At 43.0% G+C, this 14410-nt stretch overlaps 1 protein-coding gene and 1 non-coding gene across 3 annotated transcripts in view; one reads left to right on the forward strand and one right to left on the reverse strand.

Moving 5' to 3' along the window:
• MTM1 (myotubularin 1) overlaps positions 1-14410 on the forward strand; it is a 96062-nt gene that overhangs the window by 6064 nt on the left and 75588 nt on the right. The window lies entirely within an intron of this gene.
• LOC129518920 (U6 spliceosomal RNA) lies at positions 2484-2590 on the reverse strand. Its single transcript, XR_008666257.1, has one exon. It is a non-coding gene; the product is annotated as a U6 spliceosomal RNA (small nuclear RNA).

The raw sequence follows: 14410 nt of genomic DNA on the forward strand, positions 1-14410 counted from the left end.
GCCTCTGCTTTTCCTCAGCTCCTGGGAGCTTAGGAGAAATGCAGAATCTGAGGGCCCCTCAGATCTACCCAACTAGAATCTGCATTTTAATGACATCCCTAGGTGATCTGTATGTGAAGTTTGAGAAGGCTGGTTGAAGTAGTAGTTCCCATCCTGGCTTCCCCGTGACCCTTGGAGACCTTGCGGTCCATTAGAAAGATAACTTGAGCCACATGTGTAATGCATGCTCCTAGTAGCCGCATTAGAAAAGAAACAGATGAGGTCAATTTTGATAATATATTTAACCTAGTATATCCAAAAGGTTCTCATTTCGATGTGTAATCAGTGTAATTATCAGAGAGGTGTCTCCCCTCCCCTTTTTTGGTAGGAAGTTGGCAACCTCTGGCACGTACGTTACATTTACAGCGCCCCTCAATTTGGACTAGCCATATTTCAAGTGTTCAGGAGTTGCACGGACTAGTGGCTCCGGTTGTTGGACAGCGCAGCTTTGAAAGTTACGTTCTGGCCTTGATCTGCTGATGATGTCATCAGATTTGCTGTCCTTGCCTGAAGAGCAGTTAGAGCCGCGGTGGCCTCAGTAATAACTTGCATTAGTGATCCTGTGTAAGCTGTGGCCAGCCCTTTGCCCATTGCGATTACGGTCATCCCATTTGAATCCTCACAACGTCCCTACTTCGTTTTGCAGACCCTTCTTTTCTCCGTTCCGGTTCGGTTAGTGTTGTGAAGAATTCGCCACCCGTCTGTGTGCCACATGCAGGCTTTCTTCCTTGTGGGGTGGGCGGGGATCTTCCAAGAACTTGAGGCTCGCGCCCTTCTTCTCTGGCTCACCCAAGAGGATGCGGAGTCCCCAGAGAGAAGTTTCCGCGTGCTGGCATACTGCAGACCAGTGGTTCGCCACGCTGGCTGCTCCCTAGAATCACCTGGGAGTTTTACTGACCTGCTGCCCAGGCCCCACCCACAGACGTTCATCTGCAAACTCTTAATCTCGGGGGAGAGCAAACAGGTGCATTCCTTGCAGCGCTCGGGGTGGGGCCCAGCTGGAGAGCAGCCGCTGTAGGGCCGCTTCTCCCACCTGAGTCCGCTGAGAATCACCCGCACTTCGGGTCCAGACGCACATTCTGACTCGGTGGGTTGCCAGGCGGGCGATCGGGCTGCAGTGGCGGCGGCGACAGGCTCCCCTCCGGGTGATGCCGCACCTCCGGGGCTCTGTCGCTGGCACTTGGACTTTGGGGTGGCCAGCCTCCTCAGAATCCCCTGAGGGCGTTTCCTAAATGCCAAGCTCCCTGGTGGCAAGCCTGGACTTTCTGACTTCGGGGCTTTGGGGTGGGGCCCAGAAGCTGCACCTGAGAAGGCATCGCGTGTTCCACATTCCACCATAAAGTATTAGGTTTGCTTCAGGTTTCAGGTAGGCACACTTCTAGTGCACATTCATTTTGGCCTAAGTGGATGGTTTTGTTTTTGTTTTTGTTTTTTTTTTTCTAAGTGGATGTTGAATGTTATCAGACCCCTTTTCTGCCTTTACAGAGCTCTGTTTTTTTGGTTTTTGGTTGTGTTCCCCCCCCCCCCGCCTTGGAACCTGTTAAGATGATGGGGTATTTTAAGGGATTTTCTAATACAACGTTGTAGCATTAACCAGGTTTGCCTGCTGGTGTGAAACCAGCCGGTTTCTTACTGCTGGATTTGATTGGTAATATTTTCTTCAGAATTTTTACATCTGTACCTGAGGGTAAGATTTGGCTTTCCTGTACGGTCTTTGCCTAGCATCGGTTTGCTAGCCTTGTAAAGTGAGTTCAGAGCATTGCCTTTTTGTGGTCTCTGGAAGTTCCTGTGAGATTAGAATTACCCGTTTCTTGAATGTTTGGTACAGCTTGCCCCTAGAGCCACATGGGCCTGGTATATCTGGTGTGAGAATATTTTAAACTACCAGCTAATATCTGCCATTTCTGTGGTTAATATCTGTCTTTTCATTCTTTTTTAAGATTTATTTATTTGAGAGAGAGAATATGAGTGGGAGGGGCAGAGGGAAAGGGAGAGAAATTTCCAAGCAGACTCTGTATTGAGCCAGACTCGGGGCTCAATCCCATGACCCCAAGGGACCTGAGCCAAAACCACGAGTCGAATGCTTAACTGACTCTGCCATCCAGGTACCCCTGTCTTTTCATTCTTAAATCTTAATATTGTTTCTGCCTTCTTTTTTTTTTTTCTTAGCCTTACCAGAGGTTTGTCAGTTGTGGTTATGCCATATGATGTGTGTCAGTATGTGGAAATGAATGAATATAATTATATTCTCTACTTCTTTTTGATTAATTTTAATGAATAAAGACTTTATATGATTTTAAACTCAGATTTACATCAGGGTATATTCCAAAAAGCCTTAGTTCCATCCCTGTCTCTTGCTAGGCATTCTATTTCTAGCCCCTTCCCCTCCCATCCCAGGTAATCAGTATTAGTAGGTTTTAGTTTCTACTTCTGTTTCTTCTTCTTTTTTGTATGAATGCTTCACAAATTTGAGTGTCATCCATGCTAAGGGGCCATGCTAATCTTCTCTGTATCATTCCAATTTTAGTATATATGCTGCCAAAGCGAGCACTGTTCTGTTTCTTCTTTTGCAAATTTGAGCAAGTGTGCACACGTGTGCACGTGCATTTGCATTTCCCCCTTTACACCAAAAAAGCATACTACATACACTATTCAGCCTCTTGTGTTTTTTTTTTCCCCCCACTTAAAATATATCCTGGAAATCACTGCTCATTTTCTCCTCTCTTTGGATTTATTTTGTGGTTTGGATGTTTCAACGCATAGAATTATTATTATTATTTAGTTCTAGTATAGTCTCATTTCTCTTGTGATTCTTTCATTCACCCTTGGGTTTAGAAGCATATTTTTAAATTTGCAGACACATTTTCTATGTATTTTTAGAACTGATTTCTAACTTCACTGCATTATGGTTAGAGACTGTGGTCTGAATACTACTACCTCTTTGAGATGTGTTGAGGGTAGGTTTATGTAGTGTTTTGTGGTTGGCTTCTTTCGCTTAGCGTAATGCTTTCCAGATTCATCCATATTGTCTCACGGATCCACAGTTGGTGACTTTCTGTTGTTGAGCAGTGTTCCACAGTGATTTATTTATTCACTAGTTGATGAACATTTGAGTTGACTGAGTTTTTGGCCGTTGTGAATAAAGCTGCTATGAGCATTTGCTTAAGGGTCTTTGTGTGGACTTGTTTTTTCACTTGTGTAAATACTTAGGTGCGGCGTTGCTGGGCGTTATGCTTAGTGTATGTTTAGTTTTACAAGAAGCCATCAAACTATTTTCCAAAGTCCTTGTGCCAACCTACATTCTCACTGGCAAAATGAAGTATGAGAGTTCTGCTTCAGCCCATGCCCTCATCAACTCTTGTTATTGTCTCTCTGGTTAAATTGTAGCCATTCTAGTGGGTGTGTAGTGGTAGCTCGCTATGGTTTTAATTTGCATGTTCCTAATGACTAATGAAGGTGAGTATGTCTTCATGGGCTTACTGACCATTTGTTTATCATCTTTGGTGAAGCGTCTGCTCAAATCTTTTGCCTGTTTCCTATTGGATTGCCTGTCTTATTATTATAAGAGTACGTTACATATTTTGATTATAAGACCTTTGTGAGATCTATGATTTGCAAGTACTTTCTCCCGAACTACAGCTTACCCTTTCATTTTCTTAATTGGGCCTTTGAAAGAGCAAGGTTTTTAATTTTGATGAAGTCAGGTTTGTCATTTTTTTTCTCTTAAGGTTTATACTTTTTGTGCTCTAAGAAACCTTTACCTAACCTAAGTTCACAAAGATTTTCCCTTGTGTCCTAGAACTTCGGTAGTTTTCACACTTAACGTTTAGATCTCTTGTGCCCTGCCCCCCCCCACCACTCATACCCTGTATAATCCCCCTTTCCTTGAGTTTCCAGCCTTGTGAGATCTTGAGGAGAGGATGCAGCTAAACTGTGCCAACTCCTGACCAATGACCCACGGAAACTGATAATTCATATGTGTTGTTTACAGCTACTAAGTTTGTGATGCTGCAATATAAAATGAATACTTTTTAAAAGATTTATTTATGTATTAGAAAAAGATCAAGTGCATGCAAGCAGGGGAAGGGGAGGGGCAGAGGGCGAGAATCTCAAGTAGACTCCACGCTGAGTGCGGAATCTGACATGGGGCTTGATCTCATGATTCTGAGATTGCGACCTGAGCCAAAATCGAGAGTCGGATGCTGAACTGATTGAGCTGCCCAGGTGCCCTGAAAACGAATACTTCTATGCTTCATTTCGACTTGATTTTGTGTATTGTGTGAAGTAAGGGTCAATATTCACTTATTTTTCCATATGGATATCAAATTGTTCCAGCATCATTGGTGGAAAAGACTATCCTTTTCCCCAGTGAATCACCTTGGTATCTTTGTTAGAAATCAATGGACTATTGCTAGGACCTCCAAAAAAATGTGTCTGATTCTGAAACCAATCTTTGGCAATTCCTTTGGATGCTTCTCTAACCATTATGGCAGACTGCCTGTTGGGCAGGCTAACTAGTCCTGCCAGAATCCCACTGTCTTGATTACTGAGGCATTTTTAGTAGTCTAGAAATTGGATAGTGTAGGTACTCCAAACCCCCCCCCCTCAAGGTCGTTTCAGCTATTTTTGGTCCTTTGGCTTTCCATATAAATTTCGGAATTGGAATTGGTTTGTCAGTTTCTGCAACACAGCCCATAGAGATTTGATAGGGATGGTATCAAATCTCTAGATCAGTATTGACATTATAACAACACTGAGTCTTCTGATCCTTGAGTGTGTGTCTAGGTCTTTTTAAATTTCTCTCAGTGTTTTATACTTTTCCATGCATGGTTCTTGTACACATTTTGTTAAATGTATCCCTAAAGATTTCATTTTTTTAATATTACACACATGAGTTTTTTTTTACACTTTAATGTCCATTTGTTCGTTGCTAGCAATACAAATGTCATTAATTTTTATGTTGATCTGCATATCCTGCAATCTTACTAAGTTTACTTACCAGTTCTGGTAGTTCTACAGTGTTCTTAGGATTTTTTTTTTTTTGATACATGATCATGTTGTTTACGAATACAGTTTTACTTATTTCAATATGTTTTGACTTTCTTTTTTTAAAAAAGATTTTATTTCTTCATGAGAGACACACAGAGAAGGGCAGAGACATAGGCAGAGGGAGAAGCAGGCTTCATGCAGGGAGCCTAATGCAGGACTCGCTCTCAGGACCCTGGGATCACGACCTGAGCCAAAGGCAGACATTCAACCACTGAGCCACCAGGCGTCCCATGACTTTTATTTCTTCCCTTATGAAGCTTGCTAGTATCTTTAAGAGCTATGGAATGCAAGCATTAAGAGCAGCCATCCTTGGGGCACCTGGGTGGCTCAGTGGGTTAAGTGGCTGCTTTCGGCTCAGGTCGTGGGGTCCTGGGACAGAGTCCTGTGTTGGGCTTCTTGCTCAGCAGGGAGCCTGCTTCTCCTGCTGCTGCTCCCCCTGCTTGTGCTGTCTCTGTCAAATAAATAGATAAAATCTTAAAAAAGCAGTCACCCTTGCCTCATTTCCACACTTAGTGGCAGGTTTTTATAAGTGTGTGTTCATGTGTTCGGTCCTTTACCTTTTTGTATAGCTTGTGTGGCTTGCCACTGTACTTACGACTTAGTCCTCTACTCTGGGTCACTGCATGTCTTTCTCTTTCTGAATCCCCAAGGGTTCTAATGAAGCTAGCCTTTGGAGATCCCTTTAGACACTCGTCTTAACCGTTAGGGCAAATTACCCGTTAGGCAGGCTAGCTAGTCCTGCTGATCCCTGCTAACCTTCAAGGTCAACCTGCTCTTGTAAATTGGGACTAATAAAGATGTATCAGGCCCAGCATTTGCAACAGTTGGCAACATTCAAAAACCTCACTGGCTGCTTTTTCCTTCTGGCCAGTGTAGAGAAGGGGCAGGAAACCCCAAAACTATCCAGCCCATTTTTGGAACTCTTTGGAGTTGCCTTCAGGCACCTTTAAAAAAAATCCTCAGCGGTATCAAATCTTTGAGTGAGGACTGGGCATTTGGCTTTAGGCCGAAATAATTTTGAGGCCCATCTGTTAAATAGAGTGGGCACCCGTGCTGTGGGAAGCATTGTTTTTCATTGAAAAACTGAGATATGGTAAAAATTCATGAGATGAGGTCTTATGTAGCTCTACACTCTAAAGGCAGTTTCAAAAGAAGAACTTAAAGAATAATTTGAATAGTGATGGAGTACCTGGGCAGCTCAGTTGGTGAAGCGTCTGCCTTTGGCTCAGCTCATGATCCTGGGGCCCTGGGATGAAGCCCTGCATCCAACTCCCTGCTCAGCGGGGAGCCTGCTTCTCCCTCTCCCCCAACTCATGCTGTTCGTTCTCTCTCTCTCTTTCTCTCCCCCCTCCCAAATAAATAAATAAAATCTTTAAAAAAATACTTTGAATAGTGGCATTGTTACTAGAATAAGTGCACACCACCAAAAGGGACTGCTTTGAAGAAGCATTCCAGGTACGTGTGCTCTGATAGGCATTTTGACAAAAGCCTCCTTACATCACAGTTGGACCTCATGGGGTCTTTATTTTTGTCCACAATAATGAAGTTTTTCTGTCTTTTGGATATGCTTTGAAAAGACTCTTCCATGGTACTAAGCAACATTGCAGTGGCCAAACCAGAAGGAATGTACTGGTTCAGTGCCTCCCAAACATGGATGTGGGGAGAAGAGGCACTATTTGTTTACTCGTCTGTAAAATGGAGACTGGAGTTCTGTTTGTGACCAGCCAATTTTATAACATAGAGATGGAATTCCAAGAAGACCTTTTGCATTCAACTGTGTAAGCATTCCTCCTCTTTCATTTGATCATCTACTAGAGAACCAGAGCCACAAATATGTTAGTGCGCAAGAGGGTCAGGCTGACTGGGTTTGAACTGTAACTTTGACAGTTCTTAGCAGACATGTTCTTTAACCTTCCTGTTCTCTGGGGTTGTGTGTTTTCCTATGAAGATCGTAATAGTAGTTGTCTTATAAGGTTGTTGGGGAGAGGGGTGGGTCGAATGAGTCCATCTGTGCTTAGAACAATGCCTGGCACATAGTGGAGGGTCAGTAAATGGAAGCCATGATCATTATCCAAAGTTCTCAACTGTGCGCAAAGTGGGAGACATTTAAAAGATTGTTAGAGCAGAACAGAATAGTGAAACCTGGAACCAGTTCAGAAGACACAGGGTGGAACAACGGACTTCTATGCAGTGGTGAAAAAGTACAGCTCCGCACGTCTACTTATACGGCTCCCCCAACCCTGCCGTGTGAGCAGAGCAGAGGGCAGAAGACTGTGGAAACATTGCATTTATGTGTAAAAGGTCAAGATCACACAAAAATGACATTATTTAGGGATATATACATTAATTAAAAATGACACAGATATGCAAAAATCAGCCCCAGGGAGGAAGAGAGGTTGGGGTACCTTCAACAGCCAAAGACTAGCCTCTCCAAAGTCAGGAAAGTTTGTGAGGGTGATGCTGTCTCCATTTATCCGTAGACTGAGTTGCCTAGGCTGCTGCATGCTGGTGCCACACGGTGAAACAGCCCTCGCCCTTAGGAAGCGCAGATCGAACCACACAAAGCATCAGTGGATACGTACAGTACAGCATGAGGAGTGAAATATTAGAAATCTGTGCAATGGGCGGAGAAGCAAGGTGTGTGTGTGCATGCGTGCCGGGGGAGCTCAGGTAAAGCTTCCTGTGTCCAAGCAGGTAAAGATGGACCCTGGTGCTCACAAAGCTCCTGCTGCTCCTCCAGTAAAGTGCCCTGGGGAATTGGTCTGAGTGGAAGGGTGTCATCTCTGGCCTTGAATCCTGTCCCTGTTCTTCTAGAAATTGCACACCTGCCCCTTAGTTCTTATCCTCCCCTATCACCACTGACTCCAGTTGGAGGACTCTTTGTCAGGATCGCCAGTCTGAGAAGGTCCTTGGGAAGTCGGGAGATCTTCTGAACTGCACCTTCATTACTTCTGCAGTTGTGACTGTTTCCACGTCTCTACTCTCACCTTCAACAACCACTCTTACCTTTTTGCTTAAGAAGGTGCTTTTCACTTCCAGCCTAAAATAGACTTTTTGCAATAGTTTCTCACAGGGAAAAATAGTTCGCGGAGATGCAGTTTTATCATGGAGCTGGGTTCATGAGTTTTGAAATTGGCAGGTGGATGGGGAACTTGATCTTGTTCCTATTTTAAAACTTTGTTTACTGCCAGGTATTTGGCTGTTACAAAATCCGTGGGTGGATTTAATGATTTGTTTAAATATCTGTAATATTACTAAGTAGCCCTTTTACATTAAGAAAGTCAAGGATGGCACTTGAGTTTTCTAAGAGTTTATATAGCATACTGATTTCAATTCAGGAAGCATTTTGAAAGTTATCTTGATCCATGGCCACAGCTCATGCTGCTGAAGCCAATCAGCTGTCTTGACGATGTGCCATTTTTCATAAGGGGACCAAGGAATATGGTGAGTGGATCAATTCAAATCCATCACTAACCACTGGAGAAAAAAAAATGATTCAAAAAGCATTCTACACTGGATCTGAATTGTATTGCTTTTAGCCAAAGGTCTTTGCAGCATTTAAAGAAGTGGAAGCAAATGTATCATGATCTTTACAATGAAAAGTAGGGGCACCTGGGTGGCTCAGTGGGTTAAGCATCAGACTCGTGATTTCAGCTCAGGTCACAATCTCAGGGTCATGAGATGGAGCCCCATCTCAGGCTCAGTCTGGGGTCTGCTTGTCTTTTCCCCTCCGCCTCTTCCCCTCTTCCTGCTGGAGCTCTCTCTGCTCTTTCTCTCTCTCTGTGTCAGACAAATAAAATCTTTAAAAAAAATGGATAGTAAATATCAAAGTGACCCGAAGTTCGAGTTTGTAAATGAAATGCTGCTTAACATCTTATAATTTCCAAAGAAGAATCATCAAAATGAGGCCCCTTTAGTCCTGAGATTTGATGTGGCTGAGACAAATTGAGGAGCTGTGAGGCATATGTGTGACATGTGTCTATTTAGACAATAAGCCACTTGCCTTGACGGGCGGGTACTGTTGTGGGATAAACACAGATTTACTCTGAAAAACCTCTAGCATATTTCTAGATTGTTGAGCCAAAATAGAAGGTAATGAGGTGAGGTCCCCATGTTAGGGATCCTGTGGAAAGTTTCTTTGGGCTAGGATTCTAGTGTTCTGTTTTTCTATTTTTTTTTTAAATAGAAGTCAGCATGCTTTAAAGATAAACTGCTTTAAGGCTATTCAGAGCCATGCCAAGATCAGATGGATCATCTTAGAAAGTGTGTACACAGAATGGTTACCCAGTGTTAGACACCGTGTATTTTATGGACGATCCAGCCAAGTGTATTAGCACCAGTTTGAGGAATGACTTCGAGCTCATCAAAGCATCTCTTGTAGGAGGAGGGGGCTTGGTATTTGAGTGCCTCTGTGTTGCCATCTGCTGTGGAAGTATCATGCCCATTTCACAGATCAGGAACTATAGTTTGTCCAGTGGTGCATTATTATTATTATTAAGCAAGCGACAACATTGGGATTTGAAGCACAGACTGTTCTAAATACGGAATCCCTTTCTTTTTTTCAACCATATCATACAGTTTTGCAGCTGGTCATAGTATGCGTTTATAAGGTATAAGCTATGAATGGGTGGGGTGGCCAATAACTTACATTTTAGTTTAAGAGGACACAATTGTTATTTACTTTGGGCAAAGAAAGTTCATTTGGAAATCATTTATTTTAATATTTTTATTAGTTTATATTTAACAGTTTAAGGCAGAGAGTGACAGCCTGTCTTTGTAAATAAAATCTTACTGGAATATAGGCATACCCTTTCATTTCCGTATTGCCTTTATGTTTTTTTTTATTCATTTAGGAAGCTCAGTGCGCAACTTGGGGCTTGAACTCCTGTCCCCAAGATCAAGAGTCGCATGCTCTACTGACTTAGCCAGTGAGGTGACTCTGCCTTTTGCTGTTTTTTTTAATAATAAATTTATTTTTTATTGGTGTTCATTTGCCGACATACAGAATAACACCCAGTGCTCATCCCGTCAAGTGCCCCCCTCAGTGCCCGTCACCCATTCACCCCCACCCCCCACCCTCCTCCCCTTCCACCACCCCTAGTTCGTTTCCCAGAGTTAGGAGTCTTCATGTTCTGTCTCCCTTTCTGATATTTCTTACCCATTTCTTCTCCCTTCCCTTCTATTCCCTTTCACTATTATTTATATTCCCCAAATGAATGAGAACATATAATGTTTGTTCTTCTCCGATTGACTTATTTCACTCAGCATAATACCCTCCAGTTCCATCCACGTTGAAGCAAATGGTGGGTATTTGTCATTTCTAATGCCTTTTGCTGTTTTAATGCTACAACACATAGTAGCTGTAACTGTATGGCCCACAAAGCCTAAAATATTTACTACCTGTCCCTTTATAGAAAAAAGTTTGCCAACCCCTGTGCAAAGGCAGATGTATAAAAATGAAATAAACTCCTAGGGTTTTTTTAAAAGATTTTATTTATTTATTCATGAGAGATAGAGATACAGAGACATAGCAGAGGGAGAAGCGGGGCTCCCTGCAGGGAGCCCGGTGCGGGACTCGATCCTGGGACCAGGATCATGCCCTGAGCCAAAGGCAGACGCTCAACCGCTGAGCCACCCAGGTGTCCCCAAATTCCTAGTTTTATAGACCATCATTTGTTTTCATGTGGATTGAGCACATATGGAACTTGAATTGATGGTGTACCTGGTCTCAGAATGGCTGAGATGAACATTTCTCTCTTGTGCAGAGTGGTTTCTCAAGGCATTGTTTTCATTTTCTTGCCTCCTAGGTGGTCTGTAGTCAAAGCAACTTTAATGCAAAAATCAGAATGAGTTAACTTAGTAAATCCTGTGTGTAAAGGCGCTCCAGGTACCTAAGGGAACTCTTGAGTGCTTCTCATTGGGGGTGACACTCCCCCTAGAGGTCAAATTGGTAATGGGGGGTTGCTTTTATTTTTAGTGTAATGTATTGAAAAATACATATTAAAAATAAAAAAAAATTTTTAGGGGTGCCTGGGCATCTCAGTTGGTTGAGCATCTAGCTCTTGGTTTCTGCTCAGGTCATGATCTCAGGGTCCTGGGATCGAGCCCCACATCTGCTTGTCTCCCTCTCTCTGCCCTTCCACCTGCTAGGTGCACATGTGTGCCCACAAGCGTGCGCTCTCTCTCCATCTCGAGTAAATGCATCTTTAAAAAAATAAAAAAAGAAAAATTTTAAAGAAAGATGCTTTATTTTATTATAAATTACTGTCATTTTGTTTCTCCTTTATACTGGCCCTTAGGCACTGTATTGATTATTTCTTGAAATCGTGTTTAGGTTGATAATATCTATGATTTTCATTTCAGGCTAGGAGAGGGGTAAATCTTTACAGGAATTTGCTTTAATGCCAAAGGGAGCATAGGATCTAGTGATACTGAGCAGCCCTGTCCTAAGTATTTGGCATTTTTGTTTTCAAAACAGACTTCCAAGTAAAGAGCGCTCCTTCAGGAAGATGTGTAATATTCTGGACTCAGAGGCTTCTTACGCACAACTTCTTGCTCCCTGGCAGTCTTTAGAAGTGGGTTTTCAGACTGGGTAGCTTTCCGCAGCTTTCACGGGAGCCTCCAGAGAAAGACTATCTTTAAACTTCATTTACACGTCAACATAGCATAAGAAAGCACAGTGAGTAAAACCCAGACTGAAAGCCTGCATAGCTTTTGTCACTGTACATGGGAAGTCCGTGTCAGCTGCTAATTGAGGGCCAGTGGTCTCCAGTCAGGTGACCATAGGGACTAGGGCTTCCCTTGGAGTTTAGATTTTGCTTGCAAAGGCCCTATGAGGTAGAGGTGAAAACTTTTCTAATTCTGCCGTCTTTAGATTTACCTAATAAGAATGGCCCACAGTTCTTAGAAAGCATTTTTAGTGCTGTCTGCTGTAGGTGTTTTGTGGAATTGGGGTTTTTGTATGCAACAGGGAGGGGAACAGTTTCTTAGTCTGGAAGCAGGGCCTGGTGGAAGAGGTTTCTGCACCTGAATTTGGAAGGTCTCTTTCATGGGAAGAGTCTGCAGTGGAGGCCAGCAGTGCTCCAGTTCTCTGTGGAGCTAATTGCTTCGAAGCAGCAGAAGTTAACACTGCCCTTCTGCTGCCCAGAGCCACCCCGCCTTGAGCATCTTGATTAGCCAAGGATTTGTTCTATCATTTTCTTAAGCTTGCATGAATTCCTGGCTTAAATGAAATATCAAGCAAACAATGGTTCTGTTCTTTTGCCAGCTCCTTATTGCCCAGTTCATTTATTCATTTAACCAGCACTTACTAAGTACCTACTGGATGCCAGGCACTGTCACAGATGCTGTAACTGCAGCAGTAAGTACATCAGACCGGAATCCCCATCTGCTGGGGGCTTGTATTCTGGTGGGGGGAGGCAGACAGTAACAACAGATTATCTGAAATATGGTAAGTGCTAGGGAGAAGAGATGGGCACAGAGAGGCAGAGAAGGAAGGGGGTGGGAGACAGATGGAGATGAGGAAGAGAGGCCAGGGGGACAGCATAGGAGGGACAAAGAGAGGGACCATGAGACCTTTAAGTCTAGTTGTGTTGACTGTAAAGAGAGATCCAATTAAGGCCATGTTGTGACTTCCAGATTTGATTTATTGAAAAATGCCACCTTTATGTAGCTTTATTTGAAAGAGTTTGGGGCCCCCAGTAATTGTTTGCCTAGATGAGTTGAGTTTTCTTAACTGCTTCTTAGTCTAAAACTCGTTTTGTGCTGGGAATGGCACCAGTCACATCCAACCTAGTTTCTTCAAAATAGAGACCACTTGGAAGCACTTTTCCCTAGATGGAAAGGACACTGCAGTGTTAGTCCAGAGGCCAAGGCTAGAGCTGACCCTGCCACTGACTCGCACCACGGCCTTTGCCTATGCCCTCTAGGCTCTTCTGGTCACCTTCTCTGTCATAGAAAGAGGATTGAGCTGAAAGAATGGCGAAAGTTTTTTTTTTTCCAGGATCAAAAAATGCGAGATGTCTACCTTTGGTTAGATTCCTGTAATGTGCGTGTGCGTGTGTGTGTGTGTGTGTGTGTGTGTGTGGTGTAGCTAGATATAAATAGATATAAAAATTAAGTTTCAATTTCGCTTTAAAGCCAGGGTAGCCCAAAGTCAGTGTTTTTTAAATAAAAAGGATGAAAACTTGATCTTTAGGGATCCTGGGCAAAATATAACCAAAAGGGTATTTTCATGTACTTTTTAAAGAGAAGCTTTGTAACTAGGTCACCACCGGCCATGCACTATCCCTGTGTTCGTTAACTTTCTAGCTAGTATTTAAAGGGTCAGGACTAATTTGGAGAATAATTTGTTACGATGTCAGCATGTAATAAGTCTCCTTTCATAATTGAAAAAATATGTGAATAATTTGCTAATGTATATACCGGAACCCTGTTCTGAGCCCGTCCTATGTATTAGTTCTTTCATTTCGCCCATCTGTGCTACAAAAACGCAGAGATAGTAGCAGCCAAAGGCCTGAATAGTGGGAAGGTTGAATCACCCGCTCAAGGTCAAATAGTGAGTTGCAGAGTCGGGATTTGAATGGAGTTGACTCTAACATCTGTGCTCTCCAACATCACGCTGTTCCAGCTTCTGTGCATTTCAGGGATCAATTGGAACTATTCAACAGAGAGGTTCACTTATGACATTTTAAAGCGAGCCTCATGGACCTGACCTCTGTTACATGGACCCTTGGATTTCTCAGATTTGTGCTTGATCCACCTTTGAATAATAGCAGTTTCTGGTGTAACTCTAAAAAAAAAAAAAAAAGCAGGACTTTTTAGACCTATTACAGTTGACCCTTGAACAAAGACTGCATATTACAGTTGAGCCTTGAAGGACATGCAGGTTAGGAGCATCCACCCCCCACACAGTTGAAAATACATATGTAAGTTTTGACTCTGCAAAAACTGAACTTCTGATAGCCTCCTGTTGACTTGGAAGCCTTACTGATAACATAAACAGTTGATTAGCACATATTTTGTGTGTGGTCTGTGTTATATACTGTATTCTTTTTTAAGATTTTATTTGTTTATTCATGAGAGGCACAGAGAGAGGCAGAGACATAGGCAGAGGGAGAAGCAGGCTCCCTGCAGGGAGCCTGATGCGGGACTCAATCCCAGGACCCCAGGTTCACGCCCTGAGCCAAAGGCAGATGCTCAACCACTGAGCCACCCAAGTGCCCCATACTGTATTCCTACAATAAAGTGAGCTGGAGAAAATGTTATTAAGGGGGTCCTAAGAGAGAATACACTTAGAGTACTCTACTATAAAAAAAAAATC

The sequence above is a fragment of the Nyctereutes procyonoides genome, unplaced genomic scaffold (assembly GCF_905146905.1).
Source record: "Nyctereutes procyonoides isolate TBG_1078 unplaced genomic scaffold, NYPRO_anot_genome, whole genome shotgun sequence".
NCBI classification, from domain to species: Eukaryota; Metazoa; Chordata; class Mammalia; order Carnivora; family Canidae; genus Nyctereutes; species Nyctereutes procyonoides.